This window comes from Neoarius graeffei, chromosome 25, assembly GCF_027579695.1.
Source record: "Neoarius graeffei isolate fNeoGra1 chromosome 25, fNeoGra1.pri, whole genome shotgun sequence".
Lineage (NCBI taxonomy): Eukaryota > Metazoa > Chordata > Actinopteri > Siluriformes > Ariidae > Neoarius > Neoarius graeffei.
Window position 1 is genome coordinate 19,210,419 of NC_083593.1, and position 27,030 is coordinate 19,237,448.

General features: G+C 40.7%; 1 protein-coding gene across 6 annotated transcripts in view; it reads right to left on the reverse strand.

Annotated features, from left to right (window-relative positions):
- The window catches only part of trim3b (tripartite motif containing 3b), a 104,494-nt gene extending 87,573 nt beyond the window's left edge, over positions 1 to 16,921 (reverse strand). For 4 of the 6 annotated variants that reach the window (XR_009651585.1, XM_060909428.1, XM_060909423.1 and 1 more), the window contains exon 1: positions 11,119 to 11,316. The gene's annotated coding sequence lies outside the window, so the exon portion shown is untranslated. Of the gene's footprint in view, positions 1 to 603; positions 2,078 to 11,118; positions 11,317 to 16,855 lie in introns of those variants that run through there. The other 2 variants (XM_060909426.1, XM_060909427.1) reach the window with 2 other exon arrangements.
- Positions 16,922 to 27,030: the final 10,109 nt, after the last annotated feature.

The following is a 27,030-nucleotide window of genomic DNA, read 5'->3' on the forward strand; positions in this document are numbered from 1 at the left end:
GTTCCTGTAACCTGCTTTGCTACTGCATCCTGTTTGGTACTGACGAGAGCCCACCTACTGGTAGACCCACTGTCTACATCACTACTTGCATGAGCCAAGACTAAGAACGTCTGATTAATATGAAACGTGGTCAATTTTATTGAAATGGCAAGACGAGACAAAGACCAAGTTAAGAGCTATCCTGGCCACCTTACAGCAAGCGATTGAAGGGACAGGAGCATGCTGCAAGTCTGTCAAAGCCCTCTTGATTTTATTCAGACACTGGAAATTTTTCCGTGACAGTAAAATCGATTGAAAACTCAGTGCAAGAACAGCATTAGTTGCATAGTATATGACTATGCTTTTGCTTTTTCTCCCCCTCTGCTGTGGGAATACTCCTGGATGATATGAGCCAGAAATAATCTGATTCTTTAAATAACTGTGTGTACATGTGTGTACTGTATGTACAGCACCATGGACAATAAATGAACCCACGGCATGGCCCTTGGCTCACTTGTGATCATGTGCACCCTGAACTCAATGGCAGCTTGCACGTCCATGAAAAAAATATATATATATTTTTCCACCTCATAAAAATAATCCATGTGAGCTGGCTGGCTTTACCAGTGGGCATGTTGAGTCACCATGCAGATGGCAGGCCAGATGATGGTGGTGTTCTGGGACAAAGTCACTCATATGCAGCAAAGCTGCCAGGTTAGAACATGAATTATGCATGGCGGTCCTCATTCTACAATTCAGGAGTGGGTGATTAGGAAATGTGTTTTATGCACATGTTAGTAGACATGGAGGAGGAGAAGAGGAGAGTGCCCATGGGGGCAGACAGTCTGAGCTCAAGAAGAAAGAGGAGATATGACATCCAGCTTCGGCAGAAAGTGCAGCATTATATTATTCGCTAAAAACAGAAGAGGAGGAGGTGGCAGGAGGCAGGACGAGAATGAAATATGAAAAATGAAAAGCAGAAATGCAGTGTGAGCTTTGCAAGTAGCACAGACTGCCATATAGTACTGGGATATTAATGAATTAATGAAGTATGTGGGTGGGGTGGAAAATTATTTGGGCTTTGGAAATAAATTAGCTGTGGAAAATAATCGTGCTCCATCAGCCAAGTATACATCGAAGCCGTATGCTGTACTTGGAGCGCTCATGACCTTTCTTCTGCTCTTATCTGCTGAAGCACATCAATCATTGAGCAATAACTGGCAGTGAAGTCTGCAAATCTGCAAAAACCCCTTGGAAAGGCCAACGTTTGCAGTGTGAATTTTGTAACACGCGAGACAAAATGACATAAGTGCACAGCAACAGAATGAATGAACAAGCCACTCGTATCTTAAGGGACCACAAAGACTGGCCTCTGATTAAAAAAAGCCCTTAGAAATGTCATTTAGCTAAGGTGCTGCATCATCATATTCTTGCAGGGTTATATTTAGTACACTTGAATTGATACCATGTGACGAAGCAAAATAGACACTACTGACTACATACGGTACATAGTGCACAACATGGTCACTTTGAAAAACACCTTGTTCGGCTGTGGGAATGTGAAAGCGACAGTAGAGACAGGTGGGGAAAAAAATTAACCAAGTAATGCCAATTAAAATCCCTCAATAATGAATGCAGAACTGACATCTAATACAATTCTGTACATCTGTCTGTCGCCATCCACATAGTCAAGGGTCGGCGATCCAGGAAGCTATCAACTAGCTTCCCTGAAATCTCTTAGGTGATTATAGCACACCCGAGGGACCCATCTGGTAACAGGTACATATACACACACATGGGCAATTTAGAGTAGACAATCAACATAATCCACGTCTTTGGACTGTGTGGGAAACCCATGCAGACTCCACACAGAAAGGCCCTCGTCAGCCACTGGGCTCAAACCCAGAACCTTCTTGCTGTGCGGAGACAGTGCTAACCACTACACCGCCGTGCCGCCCTATCTGTACATCTCATCTCATTATCTCTAGCCGCTTTATCCTGTTCTACAGGCAAGCTGGAGCCTATCCCAGCCGACTACGGGCGAGAGGCGGGGTACACCCTGGACAAGTCACCAGGTCATCACAGGGCTGACACATAGACACAGACAACCATTCACACTCACATTCACACCTACGGTCAATTTAGAGTCACCAGTTAACCTAACCTGCATGTCTTTGGACTGTGGGGGAAACCGGAGCACCCGGAGGAAACCCACGGGGAGAACATTCAAACTCCGCACAGAAAGGCCCTCACTGGCCACTGGGCTCGAACCCGGACCTTCTTACTATGAGGTGACAGTGCTAACCACTACACCACCGTGCCGCCCCCATCTGTACATACATGTGCTAAATAGACGAGAGTACACTCATGTGTAATTTCCACACATTTGTTATATGCACATTCAGGCAGCTGAAATTTTCATAACTACTCCACCCAACTAATTTTGGCTGTGGAATTTCTTCACCATCAGTACAAGTGAGGTTCAGCTGCAGTAATGTAGAAAAAAAAAGTAAGAAAAATATCGTGCATTTTTACAATTTAAACAAATAGGCCTTCTGCGACAAATTAGTATGTCATATACTACACAGTTTACAAGCCACTGTAGTCATTCCCACGCAGTCTTATACTGATCTGATATTTAACAGTTATTCCACCAAATCGAGTCGTATATGAGCTGATAGCCAACGAGACGCATAGCGCTGACTTGACTATAAGCCGTGTACGAGGAGATTGAGTGGAATAACTTTTATTCTATCCACATTCACTGGATTTTGAGAGAGCATTTTTTTTTTTTGCAAATTTGATAAATAAAATCTTTATACAAAACATCCGACAAAATCATTTCCGCTTAGAATGTAAACAAACCGGCGAAATTACAGTAGCAATTTGTGAAAAATGCTATAATAATAATTGTTGAAAAAAAAACCCCATATACTACTTACCATCAAATACTTTCATTCCATTTTTTGTTGCTTTTTTTTTTTGCACGTTTTGGGGTTTTGTTCTTGAGTAGAGTTTTTATTTCATCCACAGTTGATTCAGCAACACGCACCAGCATTTTGTTTTTCTCTACTCACGGTATATGAGCTGATAGCCTAGTAGTACAGTCGCCAATCAGAGCGCGCGATTGCTCATATCCAGTGAATGTGGACAGAATAATTATTGTCATCGCACAAAACTAGCACGCAATACTGAATGGCTCAGTATTATACATGCACAGGATTGAGTGTATATAATATAACGCAGTGCCATCGTCTGTATCTGTACCTGTTAATGCTACAGATATTCATATATCTATTTAGATTCAGTTTTAAACAAGATGTTTTATTGAGACCACAGCAGAGATATGATGCCCTGTGCACAGTGAATGGGCTATATGGAGTGGCAGGTCTATAAATGCAAGCATATTTCTCTTTTTTTTTAATGGTTTTATTTGGAGCTTAGTGTTTAGGTCCAGTGACTGGAGCAACCCACTGATAATAGCAACAGCAGCACCAACAGAAAATACTGCATCTCCTATTTGTATAATGGTAATCAGAATCAGAAACACTTTTAATTGCCAGGTATGTGGACACACACGAGGAATTTGACTCCAGTTTCACTTAGCTCTCATAGTACAAAAACAGATAAAAAGCTTATACACAAAACAAACAACAAACAAACAACCAAAAAAAAAAGGTGCAATAGGTGCATTGTGCAAACTAATCCAGGTAAGTCAAGTATGAAATAGATAAATAAATATAAAGTATACAGTGTGCACAGAATGACGGTATGAGTGTGCAGATATTTTACAAGTGATATTACTGATATATGAATCTGGATTTTAGCTGTTCATCACAGAAAGGATTTTCCCTTTTGGTGCAATATGGTGCATAGTGCAAAGATGAAATAGTAAATATAAATAAGTATAAATATAAGTAACAGTGAGCACAGAATGACAGTATGAGTGTGCAGATATTTTGCAAGTGATATTACTGATATATGAATCTGGATTTTAGCTGTTCATCACAGAGACAGCCTGAGGGAAGAAACTATTTTTGTGTCTGGTTGTTTTTGCATACAGTGATCTATATCGCCTCCCTGAGGGGAGAAGTTTAAACAGATTGTGACCAGGGTGTGATGGGTCCGCAGAGATGTTACCTGCCCGTTTCCTGACTCTGGACAGGTACAGATCTTGGATGGAGGGCAGGTTGACACCAATAATTTTCTCTGCTGACCTTATTGTCCGTTGCAGTCTGTTCTTCTCCTGTTTGGTGACCGATCCAAACCAAACAGTGATGGAAGAGCAAAGAACAGACTGAATGATGGCAGAGTAGAATTGTGTCAGCAGCTCCTTAGGCAGGTTGAGCTTCCTGAGCTGGTGCAGAAAGTACAACCTCTGCTGAGTCTTTTTGATGATAGTGACTGTGTTGGTCTCCCACTTCAAGTCCCGAGAAATTGTGGAACCCAGAAACCTGAAGCTTTCAACAGCAGTCACAATGTTGTTGGTGATGGTGATGGGCAGCAGAGTGGGGGGGGGCTCCTCCTAAAGTCCAGTCATCTCCACAGTTTTGAGCGTGTTCGGCTCCAGATTGTTCTGACTGCACCAACAGACCAGCCGTTCAACCTCCCGTCTGTATGCAGACTCGTCACCGTCTCGGATGAGGCTGATGACCATTGTATCGTCCACAAATTTCAGGAGTTTAACAAACGGGTCTCTTGAGCTGCAGTCATTGGTATAAAGGGAGAAGAGCAGTGGGGAGAGCACACACCCTTGGGGGGCGCCAGTGCTGATAGTCCGAGTGCTGGATATGATGCTCCCCATCCTCACCTGCTGCTTCTTGTCAGTCAGGAAGTTTGTAATCCACTGACAGGTGGAGGAGGGCACAGTGAGCTGGGTGAGCTTGGTGTGGAGGATGTCTGGAACAATGGTGTTGAATGCCGAACTGAAGTCCACGAACAGGATCCTGGTGTACGTCCCTACAGTGTCAAGGTGTTGCAGGATGTAGTGTAGACCCATATTTATTGCATCATCCACTGACCTGTTTGCCCGGTAGGCAAACTGCAGGGGGTCCAGCAGGGGGTCTGTGATGTCCTTCAGGTGTGACAACACCAGTCTCTCGAAGGACTTCATGACTACAGATGTGAGGGCAACAGGCCTGTAGTCATTCAGTCCTGTGATATTGGTTTTCTTAGGAACCGGGATTATTGTGGAGCGTTTGAAGCATGAGGGGACTTCACACAGCTCCAGGGATCTATTAAAGATCTGGGTGAAGATGGGAGCCAGCTGGTCAGCACAGACCGTCAGACAAGAGGGTGACACAATGAACATGAACATGATTTGTCCCTCCAGCAGGGTTGCCAGGGTCATGGTTTTTACACTACATTGGACTTATTTTGAATCAAAGTAGCTGGTAGAAAAACTATTTCTAAAAATATAAGCAATTGCAAACAAAGGGGAAGTCTTGGTACTGATACTGTATCTACAACGTATAGAACAATTTCTCTTAAGATATATTGCAAAGATTGGGAGAGGAGAGGGATTTACAGAGGGGATAATGTCCACATACTGCAGATACTACAAATTAGGAGTGTGTGCGTGCACCACTGTGAACTTGCTTCCCATGCAAACACTGAGGAAAAAATGTATCTCCCTTATCCAAAGCCTGAACCTTTGGGGCTAATTTGAGGTGTTTTTGTGCATGAGCTTTATACTTGTGTCATTTACGCTCCACTTGAAGGTAAAGCTTTTTTTCATTTCATCCAGTGGAGATCCCTGTCCCAATACAAACATCTAGTCTCATCATGGGGCTTAAAAAAAAAAAAAAAAAAAGATAAACTGTGAACTACTGCTCACTTACGTATCCCCCCCGCTCTCGCTTATATCAGAATGCAAGCAATTGAACGAATAGGACACTTATTATGAATGTGGACTTCAACAAATAATTAACCCTGAAACAAGTAAGTAAAAAGCAGTGTCTCTCCCCAGGGATTTCAAATAGCATCCTGGTAAACTGTCATTTTGAAATAGCATTTTGCTTCTTGAAATAACGTCAAAATCCATGCTATATGTTTTGTAAATACATTCAGTCGGTAAACAGGAAGTCGATGTGTGACAGACCTGAAAACGGTAAACACGGTATAGAACCCCAAACTGAAGTTAGGTACCAAGTAGCTATAATTTGTGGTTGCTGAGAAAAATGTTACGAAATTTTTTTTAAATCCACGCTATGTGGTTCGTAAATACATTCAGTCGGTAAACAGGAAGTCGATGTGCGACAGACCTGAAAATGGTATACATGGTATAGAACCCCAAGCTGAAGTTTGGTACCAAATATCAAGCAAGTGTGATTTGTAGTTGCTGAGAAAAATGCAACGAATTTTTTTTAAATCCATGCTATATATTTCGTAAATACATTCAGTTGGTAAACAGGAAGTCGATGTGCGACAGACCTGAAAACGGTATACACAGTATAGAACCCCAAGCTGAAGTTTGGTACCAAGTGACTATGATTTGTGGTTGATGAGAAAAAGGGTGTTTCAGATGGATAGAAATACAGAGATACAGTGGTGCTTGAAAGTTTGTGAACCCTTTAGAATTTTCTATATTTCTGCATAAATATGACCTAAAACATCATCAGATTTTCACACAAGTCAGAAAAGTAGATAAAGAGAACCCAGTTAAACAAATGAGACACAAATATTATACTTGGTCATTTATTTATTGAGGAAAATGATCCAATATTGCATATCTGTGAATGGCAAAAGTATGTGAACCTTTGCTTTCAGTATCTGGTGTGACCCCCTTGTGCAGCAATAACTGCAACTAAACATTTCCGGTAACTGTTGATCAGTCCTGCACACCAGCTTGGAGGAATTTTAGCCCATTCCTCCGTACAGAACAGCTTCAACTCTGGGATGTTGGTGGGTTTCCTCACATGAACTGCTCGTTTCAGGTCCTTCCACAACATTTTGATTGGATTAAGGTCAGGACTTTGACTTGGCCATTCCAAAACATTAACTTTATTCTTCTTTAACCATTCTTTGGTAGAACAACTTGTGTGCTTAGGGTCATTGTCTTGCTGCATGACCCACCTTCTCTTGAGATTCAGGTCATGGACAGATGTCCTGACATTTTCCTTTAGAATTTGCTGGTATAATTCAGAATTCATTGTTCCATCAATGATGGCAAGCTGTCCTGGCCCAGATGCAGCAAAACAGGCCCAAACCATGATACTACCACCACCATGTTTCACAGATGGGATAAGGTTCTTATGCTGGAATGCAATGTTTTCCTTTCTCCAAACATAACGCTTCTCATTTAAACCAAAAAGTTCTATTCAGGTCTCATCCATCCATGAAACATTTTTTCCAATAGCCTTCTCGCTTGTCCACATCATCTTTAGCAAACTGCAGACAAGCAGCAATGTTCTTTTTGGAGAGCAGTGGCTTTCTCCTTGCAACCCTGCCATGCACACCACTGTTGTTCAGTGTTCTCCTGATGGTGAACTCATGAACATTAACATTAGCCAATGTGAGAGAGGCCTTCAGTTGCTTAGAAGTTACCCTGGGGTCCTTTGTGACCTCACTGACGATTATATGCCTTGCTCTTGGAGTGATCTTTGTTGGTTGACCACTCCTGGGGAGGATAACAATGGTCTTGAATTTCCTCCATTTGTACACCATCTGTCTGACTATGGATTGGTGGAGTTCAAACTCTTGAGAGACGGTTTTGTAACCTTTTCCAGCCTGATGAGCATCAACAACGCTTTTTCTGAGGTCCTCAAAAATATCCTTTGTTCGTGCCAAGATACACTTCTACAAACACGCGTTGTGAAGATCAGACTTTGATAGATCCCTGTTCTTTAAATAAAACAGGGTGCCCACTCACACCTGATTGTCATCCCATTGATTGAAAACACCTGACTCTAATTTCACCTTCAAATTAACTGCTAATCCTAGAGGTTCACATACTTTTGCGACTCACAGATATGTAATATTGGATCATTTTCCTCAATAAATAAATGACCAAGTATAATATTTTTGTCTCATTTGTTTAACTGGGTTCTCTTTATCTACTTTTAGGACTTGTGTGAAAATCTAATGATGTTTTAGGTCATATTTATGCAGAAATATAGAAAATTCTAAAGGTTTCACAAACTTTCAAGCACCACTGTATGGACGGATGGACAGAGGTAAACCTCTCCTTCGGTGCAAAGGTATAATAAAAACACTTGCTATTCATATCTATTTTTGTATATTCAAGCATAAAATCCACGTGCCAATATATTGTAAATGTCAACACTTAGTGCATTTGACACAAGACCATCAGTTCTCACTGTTAATAACCTCCTCAACCACATCTTCATAAATATGATCCATAAAGTATTTATTGTAGGAAACGATATCAGGAGCTAATGAATCTGAAGGGACCTCACAGAATACAGTTGCTGAAAAACCTGACTGGATATTTAACTTGCTTTGGTAGTCTGATTTGCATCCTACTGCTTCATGTGTACGTCCAGGGTTAAAATTTTACTGCAGGCAGCAGCAAGAGGGCACCAGAGACAATTTGGTTTCACTTTTTAACTGCCACCTTGTATAGAGTTTCAGGTCAGTAACAGATATCTTCCTGAATGTAATGTGCACACTAAACAGGGTAGTGCATGAGCATATCGTTACATAGTGCTGCATGAATTTAAATTTTGAAAACAGCATTTTGCAGGAAAAAATAACTAGTTGTGAAGTAAAATCGTGTACTAGAATAAAACAATACACGGTTACCATGTGCTTAAATGCCAAATATCAGGCATTTCAATATTTACACAATGGCAGTTTGGTAAAGGGTGGAGGCTTCACCATGAACATCGACACCCTGCAGGATAAACCTGTGAAAATCCAGTTCAAATGATTAGAATAGAAATTCAATAAGTAAATTAACAGCTCATGCTCCAGGGTTCATACAAGGTTCAAGGCAGCTGGAGAGAATTTAAATGTCATTTGGGTTTTCAAATAGACTCGACAGGCTTGAATTGTGTGGATTTGACCATCAGCAACTGACACACACACACACACACACACACACACACACACACACACACACACACACACACACACACAGGTGAAAACGTGAAGAAATAAGCCATGCCATTTAAATATTCAGTCTCCTATGGGGTGCCAAGTGTCACTGGGCCCATTTCGTGGACGAAATGCATTTCATCCATCACGAAATGCATTTCGTCATCACAAAATGCATTTCTTCGGACGAAATGCATTTCGTCCATCACGAAATGCATTTCGTCCGACAAAATGCATTTCATCCATCATGAAATGCATTTTGTCCGACGAAATGCATTTCATCCATCATGAAATGCATTTCGTCCAACGAAATGCATTTTGTGATGGACGAAATGCATTTTGTCGGACGAAATGCATTTTGTCGGACAAAATGCATTTTGTCGGACGAAATGCATTTTGTGACGACGAAATGCATTCTGTGATGGACGAAATGCATTTCGTCCACGAAATGGGCCCGGTGACACTTGGCACCCCATAGTCTCCAGGCTTTCGTAATGGACTACTCATGTCAATAAATCAGTGGTCAGGAGTTTGTGAGCTCTGCACACACACACACACACACTCGATGACTCAGAATAATGCAGCCCCTGCTCATTAGGCATCATATTAAAGCCATTTATCTCCTAATGTTCTCCTCATGACAATATCACAATGCCTAATCATCAAAATCCTCAGCTCCAGTTATTATAGGGCATTGAATTGATTGTACTGGGTCAAAGGCCATTACACATGAAATGGGATTTATTTAAAAACTTTTAAACTGCTTTTGCTGTCCATGTGCTTTAACATTTCCTACTGCCTTATCACTTGACTTTCTGAGCCACAGCTACACACATTAACAGCTAGAACTAATCACCTCAGCAACCACATCCTGATAAACTCCTCTATATACACGCTAAGTGCTATACGGTTCGGAATCTGACATTTACACACACACACACACACACACACACCCTATATGTCTCTTCTCCTAAGTGTTGGCACCAGAACTCCTTATAGGACACACATTCAGAGGCTGCACTACACAACAGTTCATATGCACAGATTTATCAAACGTGTTGAGCAAGTTTTTCTGCAAATAGAGTTAGTATGTGCCAGTTTCCTATCATTCAGAGGAACTGGACAGTACACACCTCTTTAGCACTGGAACACCAGTTACTTAAATTCAAGAAAGACGGATTATGAGTCAGTCAACTCTGTTAAGTGAGAGTTTTAGGAAAGTCACAAACCTCAGAAGACTGGATGATCTGTTTCAAGTCAACGGACGATTTAGGATCATTACTGAAGGTGCATTTTATTCTCAAAAATTAAATGACCAACAATACTCTTTCAGAGGGCAAATCAGGAAATCAGCTGGGGGTTTTTTTGTGTGCGTGTTTTTGCTCTTAGCAAAATAAATATATAAATAAATAAATGAATTTCATGGCTGTCAAACCACTGATCTGATCCTATTCTTGAACAGAAGCCATGACAAGAGACAGACACTTCCCTCTGCCCTATGCTGTGTTAGACAGCGCTGAATCTCTCTCACACACACACAAATCATACACACACATCAGACAGAAACAGAGCGCAATACAAAATACAACAACCCTCATCCATGGAAATTGAAGCAAATGCACAACCAGTGATGAAACTATTTTGCAGAGGAGTGATGAATGGCAGGTTTTTTGGGCTCAGAGAAAATACTGCCTAAATAAACGATGACATGGCATCATCCACAGACAGCGTTTCAAAACACACCCTCCATACATGATCGAAAAGCAGGAGCCAGAAGAGTGTAGTACATTTTCCAAGAGGAACGCTGCATCATACACGCACCCTACTGTTCTACCTCCTCTCCCTCTGTTGTCTTACATAAGTAGATTTTGGGCTTTTGTGTTACGCCTGTGCGTGAGTGAAACATACTGACTGTAAGCTTAGAAGCTACATGCTTGTGTAAATCATTCATCTCGATCCAATACAAGCAAAATAAAGGACTAGGTTGACTCCTCTTCCTCGAGAGACAAGCGACGAAATTGATAACTGCATAGTGGTACAATATATGAGAAATCAGGGGAGCTCCCCAAGTGCAGGACTCACGTGAGCGTTTGCAGAAAGACAGCAAGGAAGGAGGGGGGGGAAGAAAAGGGATCAGTGCAGCATCAGCACAGACTTCCAAACATGAATGGAGTTCCGTCCATCCTTACACATCCACATTTCAGGAAGCATTCAAAAAGCCCAACAAAAATAGTAAGAAAAAAAGCAGAGCGTAAAAGAGCTGCAAGCACAGGAAGAGAAGCAAGCAGAAGGGTGTGAGCCAGCGTGAGCATGTACGAGCAAGCAAAGAGAGAAAGGGAGGGAGGGAGGAAGCATGAGTGGTGTTGGGAGCATACTGGCTCTGAGAAAGCGAGGAGGGGTGTGGAAAGCAGACGCAAGGTGCAGAGAAACCATAATGGCAAAGAGAGATACTAAAAGACTAGTGGGGGGGGGGCTCATCACCTAGTAGCAAACATTACTGCACTATAAAGAGTGCTCTTTCAGTGTGCTACTGAAACACGAACAAGCAAGCCAAATCTTTACAAATAAGAGATAAAGAAAAGCCAGGTATGAGAGATTAGAACTTCTACTGAGGTCCAAGAGAGTCACGCTTGCGTCCCTTGATGAATCAATCAATGACTCTCCTTGTATAATGAAGGCTGGTGGCATTGAAGATCATGTGAGCCACAATGTGAAAGACTCTTTTGTTTACAGCAGGCCTTGAAGGGGGTGGCTCGCTCATTAGCATGCATACTCGGACTCTAACGGATGGATTTGGGGTAGATGGAAAAAAAATGTCTGGATCGCAGGAAGATAAGGAGGTCTGACTGTGTGAGAATTGTAAGAGATAGTCAAGACAAGCTAAACATAAAATCGCCTGTATCTAGCATGGAAAGATTTGAGCAGTGCTGCATGGATGAGTATCTGGGAATAAGCAGAGAGGAACCAAACGGTACGAGGGCAGAGTGCAAGGCTTTGCTAACGAAGAGAAGAGAAGAGAAGAGAAGAGAAGAGAAGAGAAGAGAAGAGAAGAGAAGAGAAGAGAAGAGAAGAGAAGAGAAGAGAAGAGAAGATGGTGTGGAGATAGAAGAAAGTGGGCGGAGCAGAGACTCATGCCTGGATTTGATTGCATGAGCAAAGTATGTTGCCATAGAGACTGCATCCAGTGCAGCAGAGCTGGGTGTCTCATGTCCCTCCTCTTTCACCCCTCCCTCCCAGTTTCTCTCATTTACCTCCACTGTCTCTCTGCAGTCATGAGCGATCTCATGCTAGAACTTAAGAGCACAGATCTGCTACACTCCTGGAATGTTATACAGTAAGTGCCACATGGAGAAGGAATCTCTTCACACAAAAGCAACCCAACGTTACCTCCTGGAGACCTTTCTAGGACTCAAAACGCCACGGAACAGACGAGCCATGGATGGTTTTAATATACACATCATCATCACTATATCATGCTATTTTTGTTAATTCTATGACCGTTCCAGTCTATGAGGCATGCACATTGATGGGCAAGATGGGGTCCATCAAGAGTCCTGAAAGAAATGAAGTCAATAACTACATTCTGGTGGCTTTCATAGTTTCATAGAGTAATGTACAAGTTCTCAAACACCAAGTAACAGCATCATCACCAGGGTTTACTCAAAACAAAAGTCAGGTCAATGGTACTGCGTTCCAAATTTACATTTGCTACTCCATTAATCAACACTAACAATCCATGAACTTCAATAATGCGAACAAAGTCATGGATTAATGCTTGTTTAAACATTAGTTAATGCAGGAATATTTAGTTAATGTTTGTTTAATCTGCAGTGGTGCTTGAAAGTTTGTGAACCTTTTAGAATTTTCTATATTTCTGCATAAATATGACCCAAAACATCATCAGATTCACAAAAGTAGATAAAAAGAACCCAGTTAAACAAATGAGAAAAATATTATACTTGCTCATTTATTTATTGAGGAAAATGATCCAGTATTACACGTCTGTGAGTGGTAAAAGTATGTGAACCTTTGCTTTCAGTATCTGGTGTGACCCCCTTGTGCAGCAATAACTGCAACTAAACGTTTGCCCTAACTGTTGATCAGTCCTGCACACAGAATTGGAGGAATTTTAGCCCATTCCTCCGTACAGAACAGCTTCAACTCTGGGACGTTGGTGGGTTTCCTCACATGAACTGCTCGCTTCAGGTCCTTCCACAACATTTCGATTGGATTAAGGTCAGGACTTTGACTTGGCCATTCCAAAACATTAACTTTATTCTTCTTTAACCATTCTTTGGTAGAATGACTTGTGTGCTAAGGGTCGTTGTCTTGCTGCATGACCCACCTTTGCTTGAGATTCAGTTCATGGACAGATGTCCTGACATTTTCCTTTAGAATTCGCTGGTATAATTCAGAATTCATTGTTCCATCAATGAGGACAAGCCGTCCTGGCTCAGATGCAGAAAAATGGTCCAAAACCATGATATTACCACCACCATGTTTCACAGATGGGATAAGGTTCTTATGCTGGAATGCAGTGTCTTCCTTTCTCCAAACGTATTGCTTCTCATTTAAACCAAAAAGTTCTATTTTGGGCTCATCCATCCACAAAACATTTTTCCAATAGCCTTCTCGCTTGTCCACGTGATCTTTAGCAAACTGCAGACGAGCAGCAATATTCTTTTTGGAGAGCAGCGGCTTTCTCCTTGCAACCCTGCCATGCACACCATTGTTGTTCAGTGTTCTGATAGTGGACTCATGAACATTAGCCAATGTGAGAGAGGCCTTCAGTTGCTTAGAAGTTAACCTGGGGGTCCTTTGTGACCTCACCAACTATTACATGCCTTGCTCTTGGAGTGATCTTTGTTGGTCGACCACTCCTGGGGAGGGTGACAATGGTCTTGAATTTCCTCCATTTGTACAGAATCTGTCTGACTGTGGATTGGTGGAGTCCAAACTCTTTAGAGATGGTTTTGTAACCTTTTCCAGCCTGATGAGCATCATCAAGGCTTTTTCTGAGGTCCTCAGAAATCTCCTTTATTCGTGCCATGATACACTTCCACAAACGTGTTGTGAAGATCAGACTTTGATAGATCCCTGTTCTTTAAATAAAACAGGGTGCCCACTCACACCTGATTGCCATCCCATTGATTGAAAACACCTGACTCTAATTTCACCTTCAAATTAACTGCTAATCCTAGAGGTTCACATACTTTTGCCACTCACAGATATGTAATATTGGATCATTTTCCTCAATAAATAAATGACCAAGTATAATATTTTTGTCTCATTTGTTTAACTGGGTTCTCTTTATCTACTTTTAGGACTTGTGTGAAAATCTGATTATGTTTTAGGTCATATTTAAGCAGAAATATAGAAAATTCTAAAGGGTTCACAAACTTTCAAGCACCACTGTATATCTGAAAATAAGTGGACATAAATTAGCACATATTCAATTACAGCACGTTACTAAATGTTGAGAATACTGGATGTAAATACTGGCAACCACAACCTAGCTACATGGTTTAATTAATTATTTAAGAATTATTTTGCCAGTGAATTATAACAGTCAGTCATTCATACTGTTCACTGATGACTGATTTTTACTTCTGGCTGGAATAAACACTGGATAGTGCACATGATTAATTTATTTGGTTTACTATTTTGAAAAACACGTGTTAATGACCTTGTTTAATATTGCCAAAGCTCAAAATAAATACAGTAAATTCCACCACGGTTTATGGCTCGTTTATATTAACTAATGTAGCCGACAAGTAACAAATAAAACGCGACAAAGCATGCTTTTATCAGAAAATATTTGTAGAGGGTCATTACCACAGCAAAAGTTTATTTGTTGTTAATGTTATTTTCCCATACCAGCATGTCAACAAGGTGTTTTATTCGCCTCCTACCACAGCAATTTGTCAACAATATAAAAGGTTTTATTTATTAAAGAAAGATTGGTGCATATGTTTTTATCCTTTGCGTTTACATCCACCTGCTGTTTTATGCAGTTATCTCATCAGCCCGGGGCGGCACGGTGGTGTAGTGGTTAGCGCTGTCGCCTCACAGCAAGAAGGTCCTGGGTTCGAGCCCCGGGGCTGGCGAGGGCCTTTCTGTGTGGAGTTTGCATGTTCTCCCCGTGTCCGCGTGGGTTTCCTCCAGGTGCTCCGGTTTCCCCCACAGTCCAAAGACATGCAGGTTAGGTTAACTGGTGGCTCTAAATTGACCGTAGGTGTGAATGTGAGTGTGAATGGTTGTCTGTGTCTATGTGTCAGCCCTGTGATGGCCTGGTGACTTGTCCAGGGTGTACCCCGCCTTTCGCCCGTAGTCAGCTGGGATAGGCTCCAGCTTGCCTGCGACCCTGTAGAACAGGATAAAGCGGCTAGAGATAATGAGATGAGATGAGATCTCATCAGCCGATCCCTTGACAGCAGCACAATGCATCAAACCATACAGATACAAATCAAGAGCTTCAGTTAATGTTCACTTCAAACATCAGAATGGTGAGACTTTCACTGTGGCATAGGTGTTGGTTTGAGCCAGATGGACTGGTTTGAGTATTTCAGAAACGGCTGATCTCCTGGGGTTCACACACAACAGTCTCTAGAGTTTACACAGAATGGTGCGAAAAACAAAAAACACTGAATGAGTGAGCGACAGTTCTGTAGGTGGAAACAAACACCTTGTTGATAAGAGAGGTCAGAGGAAAATGGCCAGATTGGTTCGAGCTGCCAGGAAGGCTACAGCAACTCATAATCACTCTTTACAATAGTGGTGAGCAGAAAAGCATCTCAGCATGCAACAGCAGAAGACCACATTGGGTTCCACTCCTGCCAGCCAAGAACAGGAAGCTTATAATCAAGAACAAGTTCCTTTTAAAGTGGCCAGCGAGTGTACATTTAAATGTTGTGGGATGTTCATGAAGAAAGGGAAAAAAAAGTTCCTGTTATCACTTAAAAAGCACTATAAACAGTTTTTCACCAGTCTCTCTTTTTCTTTTGCAGACAAACCAGACATCCCTTCATCTTGAAGCGTTTCCTGTGAGAAAACCTAACAACATTACCTCTGACTGTTAAAGGGCTGACACCGGCACTAAACAAAAAGACATTAATCATGGTACCGTAAATGCAAATGCTTTTAGGAAAAGTTTTCACAGAGCCACTATCTGAAGGAAGTTTCCTACCAAACATGATGTCCTCCATCCAAGACTGCATGAACTTAAGCTCTTGCTTGCACTTCATTCTCTATCGGTTCGAGATTCATTTCAGCTTTGTCTAACTCATTTTGCCTAGCTATAAATCATACTGTGAAAGGAAGATAATTATGGAAAATGATCTGCAGAAATCCTCACCCCTTAATCATTTTGTCGGGCTCCATTGAAAATTCAGACATTGTTTCTTTAGAGCTAAATGGTAATTCAAATTTAATTAGGTTAGTGCTATTAGTCCACATCTTGAGACATGTATAAAGCTAAATGAACAGATCATTATTCTCTCATTCGTCTTCAGTAATTGTCTTATCCTGATCAGGGTCTCCGTGGATCCAAGGCCTTTGCTAGGAACACAGGGTGCAATGCAGGAATACAACCTGGAAGTGATGCAGAGCACATCTCACACACACGTACACACAGCAGTGCACCTACCAGGAAGTGGATTTGGATAGTGAGAAGAACCAGAGAACATGGATAGAAAATAACCGGAGCCGAGGATCAAACACTGGACCTTGGAGCTATGGCAATACTATTCACCAACTATCTACCATCCACATTATTTTAAATGGAAATACCTCCAAAAGATTTTTTTAAGCCACAACTTACCGAAGCATTATGCCTCTGTCAAGGTTCATGTCTTGAATATAAAATTTGGTAAGCTCTTCCAGTGACCTGTGCACAAAAGATACACAAAAGAGAATTGGCCATGTGATAGAAATCTCTGTTTGGCATGCTTGAAACTGGTACAGGCTGGTCTGATTGCTACTTATTCTTGAAACTGGAACAGACAAGCTGTTCTGATTGCTAGTTGTTTTGCTAAAGTTGAATCCTTGAGATTTATCTTCACTCACACATTCTGCTTAATGAAGGTGGTGTTGACCAGTAATGTCTTCTTTTTATAAGACTACGATCCTGACGGGTGATGTAATGGTACATAACGTCTCTCTTCTTTCATAAAGTAGCATAGTCTAAACCAGTGATGTAATGCTTCATCACCCATTTATGTTAAACACAGATAACTTGGGTTCATCAATTAAAATCAATGATATACCTACAAACACACACTTGAATGTGAAGTTATATACAACCCCGATTCCCAAAAAGTTGGGACAAAGTACAAATTGTAAATAAAAACGGAATGCAATGATGTGGAAGTTTCAAAATTCCATATTTTATTCAGAATAGAACATACAGTGGTGCTTGAAAGTTTGTGAACCCTTTAGAATTTTCTATATTTCTGCATAAATATGACCTAAAACATCATCAGATTTTCACACAAGTCCTAAAAGTAGATAAAGAGAACCCAGTTAAACAAATGAGACAAACATTTTATACTTGGTCATTTATTTATTGAGGAAAATGATCCAATATTGCATATCTGTGAGTGGCAAAAGTATGTGAACCTTTGCTTTCAGTATCTGGTGTGACCCCCTTGTGCAGCAATAACTGCAACTAAACGTTTCCGGTAACTGTTGATCAGTCCTGCACACCGGCTTGGAGGAATTTTAGCCCGTTCGTCCGTACAGAACAGCTTCAACTCTGGGATGTTGGTGGGTTTCCTCACATGAACTGCTCACTTCAGGTCCTTCCACAACATTTTGATTGGATTAAAGTCAGGACTTTGACTTGGCCATTCCAAAACATTAACTTTATTCTTCTTTAACCATTCTTTGGTAGAACGACTTGTATGCTTAGGGTCATTGTCTTGCTGCATGACCCACCTTCTCTTGAGATTCAGTTCATGGACAGATGTCCTGACATTTTCCTGTAGAATTCGCTGGCATAATTCAGACTTCATTGTTCCATCAGTGATGGCAAGCCGTCCTGGCCCAGATGCAGCAAAACAGGCCCAAACCATGATACTACCACCACCATGTTTCACAGATGGGATAAGGTTCTTATGCTGGAATGCAGTGTTTTCCTTTCTCCAAACATAACACTTCTCATTTAAACCAAAAAGTTCTATTTTGGTCTCATCCGTCCACAAACATTTTTCCAATAGACTTCTGGCTTGTCCACATGATCTTTAGCAAACTGCAGATTAGCAGCAATGTTCTTTTTGGAGAGCAGTGGCTTTCTACTTGCAACCCTGCCGTGCACACCATTGTTGTTCAGTGTCCTCCTGATGGTGGACTCATGAACATTAACATGTGAGAGAGGCCTTCAGTTGCTTAGAAGTTACCCTGGGGTCCTTTGTGACCTCGCCGACTATTACACGCCTTGCTCTTGGAGTGATCTTTGTTGGTTGACCACTCCTTGGGAGGGTAACAATGGCCTTGAATTTCCTCCATTTGTACACAATCTGTCTGACTGTGGATTGGTGGAGTCCAAACTCTTTAGAGATGGTTTTGTAAACTTTTCCAGCCTGATGAGCATCAACAACGCTTTTTCTGAGGTCCTCAGGAATCTCCTTTGTTCGTGCCATGATACACTTCCACAAACATGTGTTGTGAAGATCAGACTTTGATAGATCCCTGTTCTTTAAATAAAACAGGGTGCCCACTCACACCTGATTGTCATCCCATTGACTGAAAACACCTGACTCTAATTTCACCTTCAAATTGACTGACAATCCTAGAGGTTCACATACTTTTGCCACTCACAGATATGCAATATTGGATCATTTTCCTCAATAAATAAATGACTAAATATAATATTTTTGTCTCATTTGTTTAACTGGGTTCTCTTTATCTACTTTTAGGCCTTGTGTGAAAATCTGATGATGTTTTAGGTCATATTTATGCAGAAATATAGAAAATTCCAAAGGGTTCACAAACTTTCAAGCACCACTGTAGATGACATATCAAATGTTTAAACTGAGAAAATGTATCATTTAAAGAGAAAAATTAGGTGATTTTAAATTTCATGACAACAACACATCTCAAAAAAGTTGGGACAAGGCCATGTTTACCACTGTGAGACATCCCCTTTTCTCTTTACAACAGTCTGTAAACGTCTGGGGACTGAGGAGACAAGTTGCTCAAGTTTAGGGATAGGAATGTTAACCCATTCTTGTCTAATGTAGGATTCTAGTTGCTCAACTATCTTAGGTCTTTTTTGTCGTATCTTCCGTTTTATGATGCGCCAAATGTGTTCTATGGGTGAAAGATCTGGACTGCAGGCTGGCCAGTTCAGTACCCGGACCCTTCTTCTACGCAGCTATGATGCTGTAATTGATGCAGTATGTGGTTTGGCATTATCATGTTGGAAAATGCAAGGTCTTCCCTGAAAGAGACGTCATCTGGATGGGAGCATATGTTGCTCTAGAACCTGGATATACCTTTCAGCATTGATGGTGTCTTTCCAGATGTGTAAGCTGCCCATGCCACATGCACTAATGCAACCCCATACCATCAGAGATGCAGGCTTCTGAACTGAGCGCTGATAACAACTCGGGTCGTCCTTCTCCTCTTTAGTCCAAATGACACGGCGTCCCTGATTTCCATAAAGAACTTCAAATTTTGATTCGTCTGACCACAGAACAGTTTTCCACTTTGCTACAGTCCATTTTAAATGAGCCTTGGCCCAGAGAAGACGTCTGCGCTTCTGGATCATGTTTAGATACGGCTTCTTCTTTGAACTATAGAGTTTTAGCTGGCAACGGTGGATGGCACGGTGAATTGTGTTCACAGATAATGTTCTCTGGAAATATTCCTGAGCCCATTTTGTGATTTCCAATACAGAAGCATGCCTGTATGTGATGCAGTGCCGTCTAAGGGCCCGAAGATCACGGGCACCCAGTATGGTTTTCTGGCCTTGACTCTTACGCACGGATTCTTCCAGATTCTCTGAATCTTTTGATGATATTATGCACTGTAGATGATGATATGCTTAAAGTCTTTGCAATTTTACACTGTCGAACTCCTTTCTGATATTGCTCCACTATTTGTTTGCGCAGAATTAGGGGGATTGGTGATCCTCTTCCCATCTTTACTTCTGAGAGCCGCTGCCACTCCAAGATTCTCTTTTTATACCCAGTCATGTTAATGACCTATTGCCAATTGACCTAATGAGTTGCAATTTGGTCCTCCAGCTGTTCCTTTTTTGTACCTTTAACTTTTCCAGCCTCTTATTGCCCCTGTCCCAACTTTTTTGAGATGTGTTGCTGTCATGAAATTTCAAATGAGCCAATATTTGGCATGAAATTTCAAAATATCTCACTTTCAACATTTGATATGTTATCTATGTTCTATTGTGAATACAATATCAGTTTTTGAGATTTGTAAATTATTGCATTCTGTTTTTATTGACAATTTGTACTTTGTCCCAACTTTTTTGGAATCGGGGTTGTATTTAAAAAAAAATAATAATAATAAAATAAAAATCACACATACACTCGTATTTGTCCTACAATAAACTGAGAAACATCTCTGAGCAGCTGTCTGTCAGTTACTATTTGCTTGATCCTGGATATCCATGAGGCAGAACCTCTTAGGTGGCAGAGGTCTACATTCCTAGATCATACTTTGTCAGTTCAACCTCTTTCGCTACAGAGAGATCAAAACCTAACACCATGATAAACAGCAATACCAAGACAAGCCAAGTAACCTGGTTCATTGTTGCTTTTCTTTCACAAAAACTGGGTCAGTGTACTACAATAATTTTTATTATACAAACCCGATTCCAAGGAAGTTGGGACGTGAGGGAACATATAAATAAAAATAGAATGCAATATCTGCACATCCTTTTCAACCTATATTTGACTGAATGCAATACAAAAGATAAGATATTTAATGTTCAAACGGAAAAACTTTTTTTTTTGTGAACATTCGCTCATTCTGAATTTGATGCCTGCAACACATTCCGAAAAAATTGGGCCTGCGATGGTCTGACACAAAGCGGAAAAGCATACTATGGCCTGATGAGTCCTCATTTCAAATAGCTTTTTTTTTTTTAAGAAATCATGGATATTGTGCTGGTAACAATCTGGATGGTCCTTTTCCTCTTTAGCCTGAAGAACACAAAGTTCAAAAGCCAGCACTTGTGATGGTCTGGGGGCATGTTCATGCTCATGGCATGGGAAACTTGCACAGGTTTACCTTCTTTTGGGTTTTATGGCAGCTGGCATCCAGTGTTGCATTACTGCCATCTACAGGTTTACCTTGACCACGCACTGACAGTTATATCATTCTGTCGCTAAACGAACAGCTGAACACACCGAATCACTTGCTGACCGTCGATTTTTATTAGCTTGGTCCTGTGTTTTCTTTCTTTTCTTCTCGCTTTCTGTTACTGTAGTCGGTCTTTCACATTTCATTCGCGTCCTCCATTTTCCTCTCCTGTTTCAAATTTGTATCCCACAATGCCTTGTGCAAACAGGGAAAGCCCATCATGTGATGCATGATGTAGTATCTTGAATTGGGTCATGGTGAAGCAAGAATAAAATAGCAGATAATTTAGGGCTATGTGGCACTAAATTCATTAATTGTTCTATTTAAAAAAAAAAACAACTAATAAAATTGGAAGTCTGCAATTTGAATTCAGTAGCTTCCGGTCCACTAAACAGAAATAATTGGGTGTCAGGGAAAATTCTTTTTATGACCTTAACTTGAAAAATCTGAAAGGCAATCTACCTTTAATACTGAAAGGTGCATACAGGTTCTGGGGCAACATATGCTGCCCTCCAAAACATCTTTTTCAGAGCTGTCCCCCCCCCAGCAAGATAATGCCAAGCCACATTCTGCATGTGTTACAACAGTGTGGCTTTGTAGTAAAAGAGTGCAGGCGCTAAACTGGCCCGCCTGCCTCCCATTGAAAATGTGCGGTGCGTTATGAAGTGCAAAATGGGACAATGTCAACACTGGACTATTGAGCAACTCAAGTTGAATATCAAGTAAGAATGAGAAAGAATTTCATGTATGGAACTTCTAAAATGAGTGTCTGCAGTTCCCATATTCTGAGTGTTGTTAAAAGAAAAGGTGATATGCAGCAGTGAAAAACTTGCCCATGTACCATGTTTTTGGAATGTGTTGACATTAAATTTAGAATGAGTGAATATTTACAAAAAACAAACATCTCAGTTTGAACATTTAATATCTTGCATTTGCGTTTTATTCAATTGAATATAGGTTGAAAAAGATTTGCAAACTGTTGTATTCTGTTTCTATTCACATTTTACACAGCATCTTAATGTTTTTTGAAATTGGGGTTGTAGTATTTGCTGTAAACAAGTTTCACTGTTAAACGTGCTGCTCTGTAAAGTGAAAATAACTCATTAACAAGCATAAAGTCTGTAATGGGTAGCATATTAAAAAAAAAAAAAAAAAAAGGTGCACCAGGCTGAGAATATCATTGTATTAAAATAAATAAAAACAACCCATGACTACATTTCCCCAAAAAAATATAAGGAAGTGTTTTGTTTCTTTTTAAATTTGCCTAGTTTTTCAAGTGAAGGTCATGTTGGGTAATTAGCCAGTTTAACAAATCTGGTTAAAACAAAACAAACAAACAAAGTCTATTTAAAGATGTGTAAAACCTTACTAGTCAAGTGTGATTTCCTGAAACATTGAATATCATGCTTTGATTAAGTTGTCGGAAAATTATGGCCATAACAAAAGAGACATACACCTAATTAATTCCATTTGCAGTCAGATAGCGGTTGTCAAAATGTCTGATGCTCCTGTACCAGTCTCTTTATGAATGATATTTTCTTATTTCATACATTTGATGATTTACAAACTTCAAAATTTCATAACTTTTAACTAACTGAGAAATGCATTAAGTTTTCAAAATGTTCGTAAAAGAAAACGTCAAAATTTCACCATGTGCTGAGCCATAATTCAACTGTTAAATGCAATAGGAATAACAATCAAATATCACGCTGAAACTAGGATTCCAGTTAGATGTTCATTAGTTGTTCAGTCAGGTTAAGTTTGGCTAAAGTAGTCAAATTTTTCCTAGAAGAAAACTGCCTTTGTGAGACCGTGCATAAATAGTAAATGAAGTGACCCTGTGATCTGCCTTTGAAAAAGGAATACAATGGATATAAAAAGTCTACACACCCCTGCTGAAATTGCAGGGTTAAAAATGAAGCCAAGATAAGTCATGCCACATTTTCCCCACCTTTATTATGATCTAACAACCAACAAAATTCAAGTAAAAGACCAATAGAAATGTTTTCGGATTCTTTTAAAATTACAATAACCTTGTTGCACAAGTGCGCAAACCCTAATACGGCCTGTGACTATTCAAAGAATTAACCATTCTCATGGTCAAAAGTAAATTTCATACAATTGTCAACAATGACATGATTCTCATGAGCCACAAATAAAGAGCAGTTGTTTCTGTAGGATTTTCTTGAGAACATCTTTGTTTCATCTGACTGCTGAAGCCATGGCTTCAGCAAACAAAACATAGCGTCGTGGCTCAGGTGGATAAGGTGCCATACCATAAATCCAGGGACCTGGGTTCAATTCCAACCTGAGGTCATTTCCCGATCCCTCCCCGTCTCTCTCCCGCTCATTTCCTGTCTCGACACTGTCCTATCCAATAAAGGTGGAAAAAGCCCCCCCAAAAAAATCTTTAAAAAAATACATTGATCGAGAGAGAACTACAAAATAATTTCCAAAACCCTTCTTTTCAGCTGGGACCAGAATGCTAGTCAAGAAGGAAGGAAATCATGGATAGCTCCAAACAATAATCTGTTCTGGCACAAAACCTACACCTCCATTAATCCTGTTCCACTAATGGGGAATGGGTTCCGTTCTGGGCCATGCACCAAATTATGAACCCATCAGAATGTGTCAACCAGAAATAAACTGGTTCAGAATCTGAGAACTGTAATGACCTCCGTGGGCGTCGTTAGTTTGGAAAGGAAACAAAGCACAGCAATGGAGAATGCAAAGGAAGGAGTACAAATCTTCAAAAATAGTTACAGTGAAAACAAACATCTGCAATAAAAGAACAAAAGCTTGCAGATAATCAATGCGATCCACCATCTTGCTTCTACTGTTTATTCCCGTTGCGTATTGTGCAAAGCCGGCCGTTCATGACGCATCCTCGATTACAACAGTTCTGCTCAAAACTGGTGAAAACACGGGCTGCATCACTCGCTGGCACCAAGGTTCAAAGAAGGTTTGACGAAGTATGCACAGGAGAAGGAGATCTGCTCACACAATTTGATCAATACGGAACTTTTTTTGCAAGGAAAAGTGAAATTAAACTGCCAAATTTAGATGTGCAACAACACTGGTAGACACTTAGTCAAAAAGACAGAGTACTGCATTACAAGCTAAAGATGATTTAACCAAATATTAGTTAATGGAAATGCACACTTGTGCAAATCAGGTTATTCTAAAGTTCCCCCCTTTCCCTGATTTTTTATTTTTACATCACAAAAACCTATCATTTTAACTGGATGTATAGACCTTATACAGTGTCTTGTGAAAGTATTCATCCCCCTTTGTGTTTGTCCTGTTTTGTCGCATTAACAAGCTGGAACAAAAGTGGATTTTGGGGGGGTTAGCACCATTTGATTTACACAACATGCCTACCACTTTAAAGGTGAAAAAAACTTTTATTGTGGCACAAACAATAATTAAGATGAAAACACAAAAGTCTGGAGTGTGCATAGGTATTCACTGCCCAAAGTCAATACTTTGTAGAGCCAGCTTTTACTGCAATTACAGCTGCAAGTCTCTTGGGGTATGTCTGTATTAGCTAAGCACATCCAGCCACTGGGATTTTTGCCCATTCCTCAAGGCAAAACTGCTCCAACTCCTTCAAGTTAGATGGGTTGCGTTGGTGTACAACAATCTTCAAGTTATGCTACAGATTTGCAATTGGACTGAGGTCTGAGCTTTGATTAAGCCATTCCAAGACATTTAAAATGTTTCCCTTTAAACCACTCCAGTGTAGCTTTAGCAGGATGTTTAGGCTCATTGTCCTGCTGGACCGTGAACCTTCATCCCAGTCTCAAACAGGTTTTCCTCCAGATTTGCCCTTTATTTAGTGCCATCCAGGTTTCCTTCAGTCCTGACCAGCTTTCCTGTCCCTGCAGATGAAAAATATCCCCACCACCATGCTTCACTGTAGGAATGGTGTTCTCAGGGCGTTGGGTTTGAGCCAGACATGGCATTTCCCATGATGGGCAAAAAGATCAATTTTAGTCTCATTTGACCATGGAATCATCTTTCATGTGTTTGGGAAGTCTGCTACATGTTGTCGGGCAAACTCCAAATGTGTTTTCTTAAGCAATGGCTTTTTTCTGGCCACTCGTCCATCAAGCCCCGCTCTGTGGAGTGTATAGTTAAAGTGATCCTATGGACCAATACTCCCATCTCTGCAGCTACTTCAGTGTTGCCTTCTGATTAATGCCCTCCTTGCCCAGTCTGTGAGTTTTGGTGGGCGGCCTTCTCTTGTCAGGTTTGGAGTGGTGCCATATTCTTTCCATTTTGCTATAATGGATTTAATGGTGCTCCATAGGATATTCAAAGTTTGGAATATTTTTTTATAACCCAACCCTGATTTATACTTCTCCACAACTTTCTCTCGGACCTGTTTGGAGGCTCCTTGGTTTTCATGTTGCAGAGTCAGGGTCCTTCCAGAACAGGTTGATTTATACAGACATCATGTGACAGATCATGTGACACACAGGTGGATCTGAACCAATTATGTGACTTATGAAGTGAAGTGGTTGGACCAGCTCTTATTTAGGGGTTTTATATGAAAGGAGGTGAATACCTATGCACGCTCCAGGTTTCTGTTTTCATCTTATTGTAATCACAATAAAATAATTTGCAGCTTTAAAGTGGTAGGCATGTTGTGTAAATCAAATTGTGCCAACACCCCAAAAATCCATTTTAATTCCATCTTGTAATGCAACAAAACAGGGCAAACACCAAAGAGCATGAATACTTTTGCAAGACATTGTATATCAACTGTACATCAATCCAAATGTTAGAATTCACTTACATGAAGCAACATTTGGACCAAGGATGAGCAATTCCCTTCAGTGAAAGAAAAAGTGGAAAGCAGCCTAGGAGTGCAAGATTATCTCCAAGTTACGTTTTAATTTAGACGCAGTCATTTAAAGCCGAGGTAGTGCTATTTAAAGCGGAGTACTTTTTGAAATACTTGGATTATTTCTCCTGACATTCTAATAGCTTTCTGGCCTCCAAGCTCTGTGGCACCCCAGCCTCTTTAAATGAAGGAAACAAATGCTGCAGCGTACCAACACAAACTAAACAGCAGCATCTCAGCTTGTTAAGTGGGTCAGTCATGGTTCAGTCAGTCAGTGCGTTTACATGCACAGAGAAAATTGAATTTCTGCCATTGCTCGACTGAAATCGAAGTTCTAAATGCCATGGAAACATCTTAGCTCAGCTGAAATTGAACTGAACTTGATTTCTCGTAATTGAGCTACACGACCTAGATTATGCGATTTTTGCCGAGCTACTTGGTGCATGTAAACCCTATCGAGCTACGTATTCGAGCTACTTACTTCAGCACTGCCCCTTCCGGAAGTGACGAGTCCACAAGTGGGAAACACGACAGCCTCGGTTGGCATGACAACAGTAGTAGCGAGCAGCAGAAGAGGTCAGGAGGAACAAACGAAGAAGAGAAAATGGCAAGCAGAAACGTGCACTTCTGGAGCAATGAGGAGACAGAGTTCATGCTCATTCAGCTTAAGGAGTTGAATATATTAAAATTCGTGGACGGGAGAAAAATGCGCAATGGAGAACACGGAACTGATAACTTTGTTTACACTCTTGAATAGCTCTTCTTCATGACGACAACCGGAAGTGTACCAGTGTGGTACACTGTGTGGCTCGGGTGCACAA